The sequence below is a fragment of the Pinus tabuliformis genome, chromosome 8 (genome assembly GCF_031772625.1).
Source record: "Pinus tabuliformis cultivar Carrire ecotype Pingquan chromosome 8, CPIR1, whole genome shotgun sequence".
Lineage (NCBI taxonomy): Eukaryota > Viridiplantae > Streptophyta > Pinopsida > Pinales > Pinaceae > Pinus > Pinus tabuliformis.
The window spans coordinates 1,926,669,938-1,926,688,002 of record NC_142294.1 but is presented as its reverse complement, the minus strand read 5'-3'; positions in this window follow the sequence as shown (position 1 = coordinate 1,926,688,002).

The following is an 18,065-nucleotide window of genomic DNA, read 5'->3' as shown; positions in this document are numbered from 1 at the left end:
TAATTGAACAACAATTGAACAGCAACTGAACAGCAATTGAACAACAACTGAACAACAATTGAACAACAACTAAACAACAATTGAACAACAATTGAACAGCAACTGAACAGCAATTGAACAACAACTGAACGTCAATTAAACAACAATTGAACAACAACTGGTATTTGAATAGCAACTGGTCCCACGTTGACTTCCACGTTGAATTTCCCTTTTTTTCACGGGTGCTTCACTCTATGCCGTTGATCCACCCAATCATCGCACATCGCATATCACAATTTCTTTTGGCCAAGATACATTCACTCATGAATGATGTGATGTGATATTAATCCAATGTTCAGCATCAACAGTGATCCAACGGTCTACAACCCTTCAACTATTACGGGGATTACCAAACACTCAACCCCCGTAGTTGACTTGGACATAAGCGTTTGAATTTGCAATCGATGGATAAGATCGATTGTAGGCCTTCAACTACGATCAAGAATTTCCTCGCTCTCCTATCCCCGTGGTCTAGTCCTCCGCCATTCTTCTTCTACCATTCATATCCGTCAATCTAACAGATCTGATGGTTCTCGTTCTTTTCTACCTACTTCATGTTTAGGCCATTTCGTAGTGTTCCTATGGTTTCAAGTTTCTTCTAGGGTTCTGGTCTTTAGTTGTTCTGCATCACAACTTCCTCCTTAACTCCACTCACACCTTTATACTTCCTTCACCTTCACTGTAACCTTAAAGGCTTCCTCTTGTACTGTCAATATGTACAAAGCTGTAACACATCTCTGTCACTCTTATCTGTATTTGACCACTGATTCTGCACATGCAACTTCTGTTACATAGAACTACTCTAGTTCACACACATATTATAACTAAATTATTCCATACACACACATAAACTCAAAATCGAGTTATTTGTATTAATAAACAGGTATTTACACAGTTTCTTCTCTCAGGCTTGATTTCCAATATCAGTGGCCTCTGTTTCACAATCTGCCCGCAGGCTTACAATCAAACCTCTAACTACTAACTTGACTTGACTAACTAGCTAACCTGCTAATTATCTAACCTCTGACTATGCCTTTTAGGCTTACATTTATACAAAAGGATTCTATAACCAATTCCTAGTTTAGATCCATAACCTTCTCAACAAAATCCTAGAATCTCTTCCTTATCTCTAAGGATCCTCTCTAATCCACAAAATCATGAACTAACTCCTAATGTAAGATTTTCAATTAATTCTCAAATCTCTCAACTATCCTAATTTTCTCATGTTCTCCTACATTTGAGAACATTTACAATATGCTTCACAATACTTAATTAATTCCTATTTTCATTAAAATCACTCAAAACCTAAGTATTTACATTAATTCAACACTTAGGAAACCAACATTAATTCAACACTTAGGAAACCGACTTCCTTAAAATACAAGACCCCCTATGTCTACTAAAATACAATGATATTGTTGAGCTAAATGCTCCTGCATCAGACTCCCAAAGTAGAAAATGTTCATGATCTCATGATCATGTGTCTTCATATGTTAATAGAAAACCTCCAGGGTCCCAAACTTTAGTTTGTAGTTGTTTGAATGCTCTGCGCCTTTGTTGCTGTTGTATGTCTACTATCTTCTGTTTTATTTTCCTTTCCTTGTCAATCAAGTTCAAGTTCTGATTAATCATCCTTCCTGCTTCTATCAATCTTCTCCATATGGATTGTTTCATCATCAACTGCCATTTCCAGCACATCCTTGGGCTGGTCCATACTTTGCAACTTACTGTTACCTCTTCCTCTTTGTTTCAGGTTGTTTTTATTGTCTACTAATTCTTCAAACTGTTGTTCTACTCTTTGAAGTTGTCGAATTCTATCACTTACTCTTTCTCCTACGATTACTTTTTCTTCATGTATTTTTACTTGTTCTACCTCCCTTTCATCCTTACCCCCTTTCATTTTTATTTGGCTGCTCATCTGTGCAAAATTTTCTCCAACATTTGCAACTAAACCTGCACTCACCAAATAATTATTAAAATAAAAATCATAAGGCTTCTTCGCCTTTTCTTCCTTTGGCAACACATTAGTATTCTTCTCTGATTCTTCCTCCTCTGTCAGCACATCATATGCTGATTTGAATTCTCAACAAAATTCACGAGACTGTCAGCTAGTCTCTTCTCCACACCATCTGTCTCAATGATGTCTTCCTATCCTTTTTCACTGTAGTGAACTTCTTCATTCTCATTCAGTTCTGATTTTACAACCTGAACACTTACTTTTTGGTTTTCTAGCCATTTCTCCAAAAGACTTAACTCATGCCATACATTTTCCATCTCACATGGAATTTCTCCTAAAAGCTCAGTACAATCCTCAATATCTTCTTCTTTGTCACAACTATAACTTCTTGTTGACTTTTGGCTTGTTGCGGCCTGACCCAGGCTCAAAAGCGATTTAGCCAAACAAATCGCGAAACTACTGGCCCTTTTGGAAATAGTCCGTGATGTGCAGACTGAGGTCTCACCCGAGGTAGTATGGGAGGGTGTTGGAACCAGGTTTCCACACCCTAGGGATGTCTTGATGAAGTCTAGGAAGTTTGCGAACCAAACCTGCGCGCTTGTGCTGCTCCGCACAACAGTCTGTCCTTAGCAACTTGTGCGAATTCTTTCGCACAACTCTGTAAAGAGTGCAAAGAGGTGTTGTCTAGATCCTTTATCCTTACTATGCTTTTATTATAGATCTTAACTTAATTGTGTGGGCCCAATATTCTCATTAATCATTCAACATTCATAACAAGTGCGCGCAATCATAAAATGTAAAGAGATGCATAAATATAACAGAAGCATAGACACACAATATTTTAGAATCAACTTATATTTTATTAATTCTCTATCCAAGTACAATCCCAACTCCGCCCTGTGCACTCAGCTACAAGGGTCCATGCACACAGCTGCAGACTCTACCCGGCCTCTACGCACTCAGCTGCAGAGCATCTACCTACTACTACAACCCAAGACTCGAACTTATAAACTCAAAGCTAATTTCTTATCCAAAACTAAGATTCACTTTAGACTTAGAGCCTCGCTCTATTTATTCAATCCCATGGTCCACGGACCATGGGTAGGCTGACACACTTTACATTAAATCACATTATCTTAGGGTGGACAACGCTAGACTCTTACACTCCATGCTTGCAATTCGCGGGGTCTTTACATTACACTTAACCAAAATTCAGGCTTCAAGCCCCAAAAACCTACTATGGGGGGATCCGCTGCCCAACAGGCCCTGAACACAATCATCGTGACTCATCTCGAGTCACTCTGCTGGTGTGGTGATCTTTGCGCGAAGTCCATGCAGCAGGTCTCACGCAGATTGGGTGTCTGCAACACACTGTTTCACCGCTTGTTGTACTTGTTGCATGCGTATCTTTGAACTTTCATGTGTCGGGTCAAATTCCTGTCCAACTGTGTACAGTTCCTGCATCTGTGCCAACTTCCCTTCAATGGTAGCTGTGATTGTGAACGCTTCATCGATCCATGGCTAGATGTGCGCTTTAAACATGGCTTCCTTTTGGTGCGCGATGTCTAATCAGTCCTTCAGTGCCCTTACCTACTGTAGTCTGGTGCATCATTGAGTAAGGGAAACCATTTGTACAGTGGCCCAGACACTGTCGTACTCCTACTGCAACTCACATGCCTCTATCTCTAGGCACTGTAGGTTTGGGTCTTCCTACAGGTGCATAAGTATGGTTAGTGCTTCTCTAACATCTCAGTGCACCCCTGTGTTGCCTGGCCAATTTGTTCCAACCCCATCTGGATAGCGTGGGAACTCTGTTGTCTAACTTTTGGGGGTGTGTAGGGCTGCGCCTTCAATCGTAGCTCAGCGATTTGTAGGTTCAGCTCCAACTGAACCTTTTCCATTTCCTCCCGGGCCTCGTGGACTCTGACCGCCAATCTATGGACCCGCTCTATTGCTGGCAGTTCTGCTGGCATGACCAACTCTGGAACGCTCCTGCATGCATCCTCCATGACCTGCTCCAATCTGCTAGCCTGCGCAACTAACGCATCCCTCTAGATGCTGAGCTGGTCCATGTTAATTTTCTGCTCATGCAGGACTTGGATCACTCGGCCTTCCTAGGTGGGGAGTTCGACGATGACCCCATCCTGCAGCTGGTATAGTATTTCACGCGGCAGGGTGGCCAAGTTCAAGTCGACGCCTTTCATGCTACTCATCACAACCCAGTCATCCTCGCTTGCTGCTGCTAATGCGCCTTCGGGCAAGATGAAGGTGTTACCCATACGAGCACGTAGTGACTGTTCAGCCTCAGCGGTTCTTGCTGCGACATACTGGGCCATTGTGCTTGTTTGGGGGTGTTGTACCTGTAAACCTTGTAGCTACGCACTGAGTGCCCCCAACACAGTGTTCTTCTCCATCCGAAATCCCTAGAGCATGCCCTCCATGACTTCCCAGATTGTTTTGCTGATACCCAATAAATCACCTTTTGTGAGTGTGATCGGGTTGTCGGACATCTTTTTGGCTTTCGCTTTCTTCCCAGGGATGATTTTCTTCGGGTCGCACGGCTGCTTGAGTTGTGTTGATGTTGTACTGGGGTCTGCGTGGTCCTCCTCCTTGTCCCATTCCCCGGTGTGCTGCCCTAAGGACATCTCCTAGCCTTCCTCGGCTTCTTTGGTTGGTGCGGTTATGGTCTCTACCGTCTGTGCTACTGTTGCTGCATTGGCTGCCTTCTGCCATGTGGCTGCTTCTTGTTCCTGGTGCTTCCTCTTGGCCAGCTGCGCGAGGCACAACTTGGTGTCTTTTTTTCATTGCCGAGCTGCAACCTTCTCCATTTCCGCCAAGTCCAGGGCGCGCCACTCTGGAGGCCATGGCTCCATCACTACGAAGATCGCATCGTCTGTTGCAATGAACGGAAGCTTCACCCATTCGGCTCCTCCAGCCAAAGATACCCATCATGCACCAGGCACAGTAGCTTCCTGATGACAAAAATGGTGATGGGTGCGTGGTGGTAGTGGGGTATCCATTGCAGATGGAGTAACCTAGCCTTCTCCACACCGCGCAATCATTTTTGCTTTATTAACTTCTCCACGGCCAACTATGGGAACTTCTCACTATCCGCGAGGTCCCAGTCTTCAAACTTCATAGTAGGTACTCATCCCAACGACGGACCTCCAAACCTTATATCATCAGGGAGGAGTGGGATCTGGAGCGCACTCTTCGTGGCCTCTAGGTCCTTCGGTACCTTGGCCTTCCCCGTCCACAGGGGGATGTAAGGAGGTAACTTTGTCGCATAATGCTTGGGGAGGCATCCTCTACCTCGTTGTCTTGCACCTCAATTTGGGCGATCAGGGCCTGCAAGTCTTCCTCCTCCTCCTTTGTTTCCATGGTGACGACTTTTCCCTTCTCTACCATTAACAATTTGCCAAACTGTGGGTTTCTTGGGGATACTCAGACTGGCCCCATCGTTTCCTTATCTTTTTGTGGCAGCAGTGTGCATGGTGATTTTGAAGCTTCAGGAATAGTTGCCGCCTTTCCAAGCTCCTCATGGGCCATACCGGGCTCCATGGTAACTTCGACGAATTTCACTCTTGTTCTAGCAGCTGTCATTGTGTCTACACTTGAGGATGGTAATAGTACACGACGCTCAATTCTCTATACTTTCTCAATTCCCAAACAACAAAGTATTGCCTTGGAGCTGGCCTAGGGGGTTTTATAGTGTCCTTTCAATTTGAATTCGACCCTTCCCCCCATTTCTGCATCATTAATGCCTTCTTGGCGGCAGATCGTCCCAAATCTCATTCTTAATTCATGTCTTAATTGACCGCTGCCTGCTCCTTTTTGCCTTAACTTGGACCTCTTGTCATGAACAATGACACCAGCAGTCACCTCCCAGCCTACCAACGCAACAGTATAGCCCCCTATCCATGGCTACGACCCTTGTGACATACCGATCCTACGCGCAAACTCCTTGTCATGCAACTCCCATATAGAATCTTTTAAAGTCCCACACTCTCTTTCAACTGCTTGGAGCGCTAAGACTGAGCTTCCTACAAATAGTCAGGTGGTCGCACCACCAGTGTGAGGCTTTAAGTCACCTTCCAACCTGGTCCGCGAGCCCTCCTTAATTATCCTCACACCAGTTAGTGCCTCGCGTTCTTCCTTAGACGGTGCACTCCCCTGGTTACTTTGTCTGATAAGGTGTAGTCGCAGCCATGGTAGTAGAGCCAGAAATTCTTGGCGACAATCTTCTAATGCGAGGGTATGGCTACCTGTATCTTGTCCTATCCTTCTGTCGACGCGACATGTTTGCGCGATTTTGGTTTCTAGTTTTCTGATTTTCATGTCCATTAACATGATTTTCTGCTTTAGTCGTACCTGCTCTTCTTCGAGTTCACGAAGCTCAAGGTTCCCTCACTAAAGGGCTTCTTGAATCTACTTATGTTTGTCCTCACGTGGCTGCATCATTCCTTCATTCTAGTCCTCGCGCGCTGTCCCAACTATGGGAGCTGTTTTAGGGGGATTCTTTTTTGCTCTTATGGTTTCGTCTCTTACCATCAGTGTTGGGATCACTTCCATGCTCTAGCTTTCGCTATGGCCTTGTAGGCCCATCGAACCACTGGTACGCACAGGTCCCAGTCAATTCATCTCGCCTGGTAAACTCTGTTCATGATTTCACACAGCTTTTTGAATGCTCCGATGTGGAATATTTTTCATGCGTGTCACTTTTCCTGCTGCCATGTCTGGTTTTGCTTTTCGATCGTTAGTTTGGGGCATGCTTGCACAGCACTCGTCTACACCCATCGACACAAGTGGGCATGCAAGTTGCTTTGTCTTGGTTGCTCGGCTCTCGTTCACCACTGGGGGCTTCCAAACCATAAGCGCATTCGCCTCCTACATTTGCGCCAATTTACAATTTTCTTCTGATGTGTACTCCACCATCATGCGGGTGTTGCGCGCAACGCCCATTCCATCGCAGCGTACTGCTACTATTTGAGTACTACACTTTCAAATTTGTCTAGGAATTCATCCACCACCGTTACTCCATCATATGTTGGGAGTTCCCTTGCCTCTGTCATCACGCAACGCAATAATCTAATCATCATATTGTAATTTAGTTTTGTCACTTCATGCAACCGGTTTTGCCAACGTTCTACTTCTTTGTATGAATCCGAAGTACAGGAACTGTCATGCTCCCATGAGATTCTCCCATCTACAGTTAGGTTCACCTACTATTGGTCTCACATGGTTATCTGATAAATGCAATCCAGCTCATCATCGCGCACTAGTTCAGTGTAACGCGCTTTCTCGACTGGGTCTAGCGGAACTACGATGCGTAGGGACTTTTTCTCGAATATCATCTTCTACTTCTTCAGGTTAATGACTCCATTCATATCAGTGGCCCAGTCTATTCCTAGCAACATAGGATAAGGATTGCTATCATCAATAATCTCTATTACTTCAAAGTCCGTCTGTGTGCTTGTGCCTTCGATATCAACTGTTACCTCTTGCAACCTCCCCATGGGAAAAATATTCTATTGGTTCGCCATTTGTAATTGAATAGGGGACCATTGTAACGCGGGCCTGCCCATACGTTCCCATGTCTACTTCAGTAATACATTCACTTTCGAACCTAGGTTTAGGATTAACTTATCCATTTCATATTCGTCAATCTGCACCGTCAATCTCATTTCCCCCCCGGTGCGCAATGCATGCTTTCCCAGTTTCCGGACTACGCGCGGTTCCCCGGACCTTGTGCACCTAGAGATCAACTCTTGTAGTCCCTTAATTTCCTTATTGTCGCACAACAGTTTCATGCATGTCTCTAAAAAGGTAGTAAGCATAGAAGGATCCATCCCTGGCTTTGGTTGATCCTTACTACTTAAAGTTGAGGCCTCCGTGAAGCTCTTCTTAGCTTCCATGAACGTCTCCTTTGCGTGTTCTAAGTCAAACTCAGATTCCTTTGTAGGAGCCTTGAGAACCCATGTATTTTCCTCAGGCTGCTTCCCCTTATCATCCCCTGTGGTCGCACTGCTTCTAAGCATCATGTTCACATTTGGGTCTTCTTCACATGATTCAGACCTCATCACTTGGATATTCTGAGTCAGAGGAGAATGGAGTACCCCTTTCTCACGCATTTATTCGATCAACGTAGGACAATTTATCATTTCATGATCAAATAAAGCACAGTATGAACAGGATATTCTTGTCAGGTTGGTACAATCGCAGGTGTAGTGCCCTGGTCCTCCGTAATTGTAACAAATTAACTGTTGGCAACCCCTTCCTGGCCCCATTCCCCCTCGTCCTCGACCTCGCCCCTGAAATACAGTGCGCGCCATCCCTGCAGCTGGGTCAAGGCCTCGCGTTTATATCTACGTTCTATAGGCTGGGGTCCGATCCATCATTAACTCGTAGCTGCGATAAGTATGTTCGTCGTGGCCTACTGACATAAAGAAATTACAAAACAACTACTGGGAAGTTTGTGTATACTTCTGCAACAAATGACAGTTATTCGTCGTGTGTTTTCCTCCTATCTGATAGATCATGCACCATAGCACGGTTGTCGCACTCGAACCTACCTGTGCCTCTAGTCTCAACGACATTGGTCCCCCTCCTGCCAAGTAGTTCGCGAATACTAGATAATGATCCTTATCATGGCATTCGCTTTTGCATTTTATGCACCATACTTCCTTGCGCGCCTCTAGCCATGGTGTCCTATCCTACTTCAAGCTCTGCATTTCTAGGCAGAGATTCTATAGTTGCACATGGATTTGTTAAACCCCCAGCTCGGGATCCTGTATTGGTGTCTCATGCAACCTTATCGCCATTTCCAATGCTTTGGCCTAGGTAGCAAGTTTCTATTGTGATAGCGCTGTCCTCAGGTGTAGTGTTAAATACACCACAAATGATGCGCGGTGTTGCGCATCCATTAGCATCATATTAACCTCGTGGATCATACTCTTCAGTTGCTGATCTAGATCCCAAGGGATCTCGCCTGGAAGCATCGAGATCTCTTTGAACCCAATGATTAACTGTGTCTCTGATTTCGGCTGCCTAAATTCTCCGTTCAGCGCATTCTGGATTTCTGTTATTCCTGCATTTGGGTGATCATTAGAGTTCTTGATATACTATGTCAACGCGCGATCCTACAGTGCGCTCAATAATGTAGCCTTCTTAATGTTGTCATCCATGACCCCTTGTGCTTCCCACACTGCTCTTACCATGAACCAGAACTGGTTTGGATGCTCATTCCCTACTCCTTTGAATATGGGTAGCTTGATTGCACTTGCCATGTTGAACTGTGGGGTTGGTGGGGTTGGAGTGGGTGGAGATGGAGGTGAAGGAGGTGAAGCGGGTGGTGGCGTGGGTGGAGATGGTAACTGCAAAATGCATTGTCTTATCAAACTAACCACACTTCTTGGAGAAACCTGAGTGAGCTCTTCCTCGCTCTCTCGTGAAGGTGAAATTAAAGGATTGTTTCCTACTTCCCCGCTACCTTTGTATATCTTTCCCCTCCACGTCATTCCAAACATTAATGTATTTGCATAACCCGCTTTTCACATAACAACATCTTAATACAGGTATTCAAATATTTAATGTACTTACCTCGCGGTCCCTTAAGAAAATGTCATTCTGCTTCCCTGTAGCTCACGGTCGTGTTTATCGCAAACTCAGTGATAAATACCCCTATTATCTAGTCGAGCCAATGGTCCACAGCTCGCACGATCTTATCTTCTAATGCCTCTAGTCTACACGCTAATTCTGGAGTCCACACTATCGATTGGTCGAGCTTGCACCTTCCCTGGCTGTCGGCTAACCTTGCGATCCACTCATACAGTTCAGAAGGAAAGGACGTGAAGAATATCTCATGCATTTCCGTATATACGTAGTGACCCATCCACCTTTTCTCGGATACCTGCGGAGTTCTGTTCTCCTGTGTCACAAACTTGTGAATCTTCTTGTCCAACCACTCTTCAATTTCCTTCTTTGTTGGGTTCCAGTGGCACGACATCAGACATCCCTTAGGCAGATCTTGGTCCCAGCAACAGAACCATTTGTTGGCTTGTTGGGGCCTGACCTAGGTTCAGAAGCGATTTAGCCAAATAAATCCTGAAACTACTGGCCCTTTTGGCAACAGTCCATGGTGTGCAAACTGAGGTCTCACCCGAGGTAGTATGGGAGGGTGCTGGAACCAGGTTTCCACACCCTAGGGATGTCTTGATGAAGTCTAGGAAGTTCACGAACCGAACCTGCGCACTTGCACTGCTCCACATAGTGGTTTGTCCTTCGCAACTTGTGCGACTTCTTCCGCGCAGCTCTGTAAAGAGTGCGAAGAGGTGCTGTCTAGATCCTTTATCCTTAATATGCTTTTATTATAGATCTTAACTTAATTGTGTGGGCCCAATATTCTCATCAATCATTCAACATTCATAACAAGTGCGCACAATCATAAACTGTAAAGAGTTGCATAAATATAATAGAAGCATAGACACACAATATTTCAGAATCAACTTATCTTTTGTTAATTCTCTGTCCAAGTACAATCCCAACTCTACTCTACGCACTTAGCTGCAGGGGTCCACACACATAGCCATGGACTCTACCAGGCCTCTGCGCACTCAGCTGTAGAGCCTCTACCTATTGCTACAACCCAAGACTTGGACTTACAGACTCAGAGCTAATTTATTATCCAAAAGTAAGACTCACTTTACACTTAGAGCCTCGCTCTATTTATACAATCCCATGGTCCGCGGACCATGGGTAGGCAGACACACTTTACATTAAATTACATTGTCTTAGGGCGGACAACCCTAGACTCTTGCACTCTGTGCTCGCATTTGGTGGGGTCTTTACATTACACTTAACCAAAATTCGGGCTTCAAGCCCCAAAAACCTGCTATGGGGGGATCCGCTACCCAACATTGACACTACTTCTTCATTCTTGATTAGAATAAAATTCTGATCCTCCATCTCTATGATAGTTTTAGATGTTTGTCCATCCCTTTGGCCATTTAAGAAAATCAATTCCTCTTTTTCCTCATCAATAGCAAATTCCTTCTCATAAGACATAACTGTCTCATCTCTACTGAAGATATTTTTTCTACTAAGCAAGGAATTTATGAACTCCTTTTGCTGTAATAACTCAACTTGATCTTCATTTGAAAGACACTCATCATCATACTTTACTTGGAAAATTTTAGCTTCATTCAAGACAGTTCCATAAGATGGTTTGTCTTCCACAATACCTGCATCCACACAAAACTTGTTAGTTGTAAAACCACAAGACCTCATGATCTCATTTGATGATTAAATCACCAATTCCTCTTGCTATTCCAAGTCCTTTACAGGATGCAAAAATATTTCAATGGTCTTCTCTTCAATCTCATCATGTCCTTCACTTGATTGCTTGATATCCTTCTATACTTCTTCTTTCATAACAGAATTTAGATTTTGCTTGTCTTCTTCCTTCTTTACGACAATATTATCAAATTGTCCTTCTTCACATGTTTCACATGCAAACATACACAAATTATCAGATTTAAAATCACGTGACCCTTTGGTCTCACTTGAAGTTTCAGTCTTCAAGTCTTCATCTTCACCCAGAACTTCACCCTACTCTGGTTCACAAATGGACACTTCCATTTCCAACTTAGCTTCTCTGAGTTTTTTTGTTAGCTACTTTACTTGCTTCTGTCATAGCCTTCTCTGTAACTTATGCCACTTCACTGGCTTCTTCTTTAAGACCCAACCTAGTCTTTGGTTTTCCTCTAGCAGTATTGTTAACACATCGAGTTCTTCTCTTGTCGCAGTCATCTCCTTGTCAATTTCCTCTTGACTCATCCTCTTGCCATTTGCCTTGGCATTCTCCTTCTTCACTTTTCTTCTACTGTGGTTTCCCTCATAACCTCAAATTTGACTGTCAGTAGTCATCTTCTTCTCCATCTCTATGAGTTCCTCACTCATTCACTATGAGCTGCACTAAAGCCTCTGCAACAATAAGTCCTCCTTGCTACCACTTACCTCACCAAGCTTTCCTCTGTACTTGGTCTTTTGGCAAGCTCTTGGTTCGCTATCTCTGGAACCTCTGAGCACTTCTCTCTACTCCTTCTAGGCTTAAACTCATCTGCATCTTCTTAAAACACAACTATCCTCTTTATCTAACCTCTATTGGAATTCTTCAAGGTTCTGCCACATTCTACTTTCATTTAGAAACTTTTACCTTCTTCTTTTATCCCTCAGCAATTCTACCCACATCCTCTGTGGAATTGCCTTTGTGAGTTGCAACAATACCTCTGTATGATCTTGTTCTACCATTCACCTGCACTTTGAATGGATTGTCCTCCATTTCCTTGCATCTGCAAGTTCTCCCAATATTCTAGTATACTTTATTTCTGCGTGCCTACTGTTTGTCAGATTAGAATCTGATCTCCTCTTGCGTGCATGCACATCTTAACATATAACTATGTTCTAAATTTTCTCAAAGAAATTTTCACACAATATTTCTTTGTGCTGCTTTACCAAATGTCTCAACCACAATTCTTCTCTGATACCAAAATGTTGTCGGCTAAGCCAACAATACCCACAGTATGCATATAAAATGCATAATCTCGTTCATCCCAGGAATTTCAATCTCCCTGCCTAGTCAACCCTTCATAAATTACGGTTTAACGCTCCTTAATAAAATCTCATGCGGAAATGTTTCAAAGACTATTCAATAGTCTAAACCTTAATTAACCTCTCCAGTGGAATCTTATTCAACGCTCATAAAATTTCGTTAATTCTTAAACATGTGCGTATTAACCATACCCTCTTATTCTGGTCTCGGATTTACTCAACACTAATCATACTATGGTTAATTTCCCTTAATCCGCTTTATATCTATAATAACCTCATATAATAGAAATATACATAAACCACATTAACCTTACCTTTCCATTTTTTCCACGACCTTGATACATTTTCTGAGGCCCACCTTTATTGGTTCAATCTCCACCATCATTTTCATTCCATCAGATCAATGGCAGTCACGTGATCTCCAATCGTCCTCTGGAACTCAAATAACTTTAACTCGCATAGATAAACTTCTCGGGTCCGCTCAACAATTGAATAGCAACTGAATAACAACTGAACAACAATTGAATAACAACTGAACATCAATTGAACAACAACTGAATAACAATTGAACAACAACTGAATAGCAATTGAACATCAATTGAACAACCACTGAACAACAATTGAACAACAATTGAATAGCAATTGAACAGCAATTGAACAACAACTGGTATTTGAACAGCAATCGGTCCCACGTTGACTTCCACATTGACTTTCCCTTTTTTTCAAGGGTGCTTCACTTTACGTCGTTGATCTTACCATTCAATCCGACGGTCATTGATCCACCTGATCATTGCACATCGCATATTGTAATTTCTCTTGGCCAATATTCATTCACTCCTGAATGATGCGATGCGATATTAATCCAACGATTAGCATCAACAGTGATCCAATGGTCTATGACCCTTCAACTATTACATGGATTACCAAATTCTCAAACCCTGTAGTTGACTTCGGCATAAGTGTTTGAATTTGCAATCGACGACTGAGATCGATTGCGGGCCTTCAACCACGATCAAGAATTTTTGCGTTCTCCTATCCCCGCGGTCTAGTCCTCTGCCATTCTTCTACCTCCATTCATATCCGTCGATCTAAAAGATCTGATGGTTCTCATTCTTTTCTACCTACTTCGCGTTTAGGCCATTTCTTAGTGTTCCTGTGGTTTTAGGTTTCTTCCAGGGTTCTGGTCTTTAGCTATTCTTCATCAAAGCTTCCTCCTTAACTCCACTCACGCCTTTATACTTCCTTCACCTTCACTGTAACCTTAAAGGATTCCTCCTGTACTGTCGATGTGTACAAAGCCGTAACACCTCTTTGTAACTCTTCTCTATATTTTGCCTCTGATTCTGCACATGCAACTTATGTTACATAGAACTACTCTAGTTCACACAAAGATTATAACTAAATTATTCCATATGCACACATAAACTTAGAATCGAGTTATTTGTATTAATAAACAGGTATTTACACAGTTTATTCTCTCATGCCCGATTTCCAATATCAGTGGCCTCTATTTCACAATCTGCTCGTAGGCTTGCAATCAAACCTCTAACTACTAACTTGACTTGACTAACTAGCTAACCTGCTAATTATCTAACCTCTGACTGTGCCTTTTAGGCTTACATTTATATGAAAGGATTCTATAACCAATTCCTGGTTTAGATCCATAACCTTCTCAACAAAATCCTAGAATCTCTTCCTTATCTCTAAGGATCCTCTCTAATCCACAAAATCATGAACTAACTCCTAATATAAGATTTGCAACTAATTCTCAAATATCTCAATCTCTCAACTATCCCAATTCTCTCATGTTCTCCTACATTCGAGAACATTTACAATATGCTTCACAATACTTAATTAATTCCTATTTTCATTAAAATCACTCAAAACCTAAGTAATTACATTAATTCAACACTTAGGAAACCAACTCCCTTAAAATACAAGACCCCCTATGTCTACTAAAATACAATGATATTGTTGAGCTGAATTCTCTTGCATCAAGACATCAAAGAGTGAAAGTTTTGGAGCTTGTACTCATCATATTTTACAGGATTTCTAAGGCCAGTTACAGCTATTATTTGGGAATTCTTATGTTATGAGTTTTTGATAATGTTTTTCTTCTGTTAATAATTTATATGAATGATAATTTCATCTCCTTTCCATATCTATGCTCTTCAGTGATTTTCCTAAGAGGCTTTAAACAAAATTCTTAAATTTAAGATTTGTTTTGTTAGGAATTTCATGTTTATGTTACCTATCTTCTAATAAATGAATTCATGCTTTCCATGTTAATTTTTAATCTTTTCTTTTCCACCCTACACTACATCGAAAAACTCCCAAATTATCACAAAAGCATACCTACCCTCCTCCTTCATATCTCTTGCAACTGAACCCTTGAGACCTGACTTAGTTCCTTGATTTTGACTCCTGATCCAACAAAACCTTAAAATCTTTAAACCCTAGTGCTATAATACCAAGCCTAATATATTTTTCCCACTCTAGTCATATTTGGCTATGAGCTTTATAGAGAAAGCCCTCTCTGGTTTGGCAAGGCTAGCTGCTAAACCCTGGGAAATGGGAAATATAAAGGAAAATATAAGGTAAAATATGAACCTGATCACTCCATGTATAATAAGGACACATCACAAGAAAAGATTGAAATCCCACTTTCATTCATAGGCCATTCAATCCTCGATAGGTGGATAGAGAAAAGAGGCTCAAATATCAACTGATTCAATCCCCTATTAGAAGGGATTTGAACCTCCAAACAAATGAATTTTTTGATGAATTTATCCATGAAGGAGACATAAATTGGGTAGGAGATTAGAACCCCACTTTCTACATCACAAAAACCAAATATACAAACTCATTACCATTACAAGAGGCCCATTATTCACATGACGATTATGAAAATTCCACCTTTCAATATCAATGAATAACATACACAGTAATGGAAGAACTTAGGAAGAATTACAACCTATGTCCAAAACCAAGCAGACCAATTGGGATAGTGCGTTAGACCAAAACTCATGTTCCCTTACTTGATTTGGAACCAACCCCTACTGTGAATCAAGTACCTTTGAAAATTCGAAGAAAACACAATGGCCCTTACATCGGAAGAGGAAAACAAATAAATATCTCCATCTTGACCTGAGTTAGGAAATGAATAAATCACAAGATCCCAGGCTATCCCAACCACAAATTCAACCCACCAAAGAGGTCGAAAAAAATGTAGCCACACTATTTAACTTGGAGCACGAGATGAGTAAGATAAAGGTCCCAATACCTCTGTTAGAATTGGACGAAAACCAAATATACAAATCCCACATACAAAAGCTTGTAAATCCCACTGAAGCAACATCTCATAATGACACTTTAAATATGTAGGAAGATTGTCCTATTGTAGAATGTGTACCACATGCAGAAGAACAAGATGATGATAGCACTCCAAATATGTAGGAAGATCATCCTATTATAGAAGAAAAAGATGATGATAGAACTCCATTTTAAATCACCCTTAATATCCATAGTAAGCTTCTTCACAAATGCATGCTATATTTAGGAGCATATCATAACCTCATGCCTAAGTCGGTCATGGTGGAGATAGGATTGGATATTAACAAATGATATGATGATCTTTATTCAATTGACTCTAGAAGGGTAAAATTCTTAGGTCTCATAAAGGATCTAGTGGTCCCTCTTACTTAGATACCTAACAAGAGCTTAGTTATGGAAATAGAGGTAGCTAATATCCTAACCACCTATGGCATGTTACTATCTCAGTCCTGGGTTAGAAAATTGGTTTGAGCCTTGCAGATGGATTTATCCTATATACCATACCTATCTTTAGGGGTGAAGAGAAGATATTATACATGGAAGCTAAAACTCTATACATTGTGAATGATGCTAAGAGATCCTAGAATCTGCCTGTATATTATGTAGAGGAATCTATGGGCTGTTACAACCTATTCACAAATCTTGAAGAAATGGCAGAAACAAACCAACTACTTTCTAAGATTGAACAAAGACATGAACAACATCCATTTTGGAAGTTTTTCTTTGATGGGGCATAATTGAGAGAAGGAACATGGGTAGGATTTCTCTCATTACCTCCTATGGGTCCAAACATTCCCATATCATTTAAACTTAAATTTGATGTCACAGACAATATTTTTGAATACAAGGAAATAATTGTAGGTTTAATAGGAGGGTTTCGAATGGCGCTGCAAGGTTGCACCAGAAACGCAGGCCACCGGGGATCGAAGGACCTGCCTCAAGCTCGCGAAGAAAGACTGAAGGCCGCATACAAACGGCAGACCTTAGAACCCATGCAGCAACTGATTGTTTCGCTAAACGAAGGAGTTTTGTTATGGCCGAAAGCGGTTATGGCTGCGGCCCTGCGGCTCGAAGAGATCTGGACATTCAGAGCCAAAGTAACCTTCAACGCCACCGGATCAGTGCATAACGCCGAAGGAACAGTGAGTGCAAGGTTCAGATCTACAGATTCGGTCACAGCGCCACGGATCTGGCTTCCAACTACGGCGGATCGATCCTCGGAGGCAGAGTTCCGGATGGTAATGAGCGCGGGTGCCCCAGATCTATCATGGCTGCCACTGGAACCACCACGGATGTATCCAGAAGCAGAAAGAAAGCCCAACAACGCGGAAGGCGGGTATGCAAACCCCAGATCCGCCATCGATCCACCAGATCCGGACAATAAACAGACAAATAAGAGCTTGGTTAAGGCAGATCCGACAGATCTGAAAATATTCATCAGATCGGTAGACGGCAAACACTATTGTGTTCAATCCAAGAAAGGCATGGAGGTTCTGGAAGTAAAAAAACAGATCCAGAATAAACTGGGCATTCCGATATCATATCAAAATCTTTTATTTTCAGGACATTGCTTGCAGGATCTACATACCCTTCAGCATTATGGAGTTACTAATGATTCAACCATCATCCTCAACCTGAGACTCCGAGGCGGATGCAAGGGAACTACCTCAAAAAACACAGGTTCTTTCCACGATGCAGTCAAAGGGAAAGATCCAATGCAACACAAACCAGCACCCACAGCAGAGCTTCCAGGGCCCTATATCGTGGAACAGAGGCCAGAAGCACCCATGCTCACTGTATCACTGCCTGAGGTAACAGATTTGTACACAGATTTAATGCATAATGCCATTATCTGCAGATTCAATGGTTACTGGCCCAAAGCTGATGCACTGCATCAATGGGTTTTTTCTTCATGGTCACCCAAGTGTGAAATATATCTATGCCCTAAGGGTTTCTTCATAGTCAGATTCAACACAGAACTGGAACGAGACAGTATCATCAACCAAGGGCCTTGGTTTTGGGGCAATGCTGGCCTCTTTATCACCCCCTGGTTCTCGGACTTTGATGCTAACAAAATGGTTGTATCGACAATGCCAGTTTGGGTAAGGCTTCATAACCTCCCGCTGCA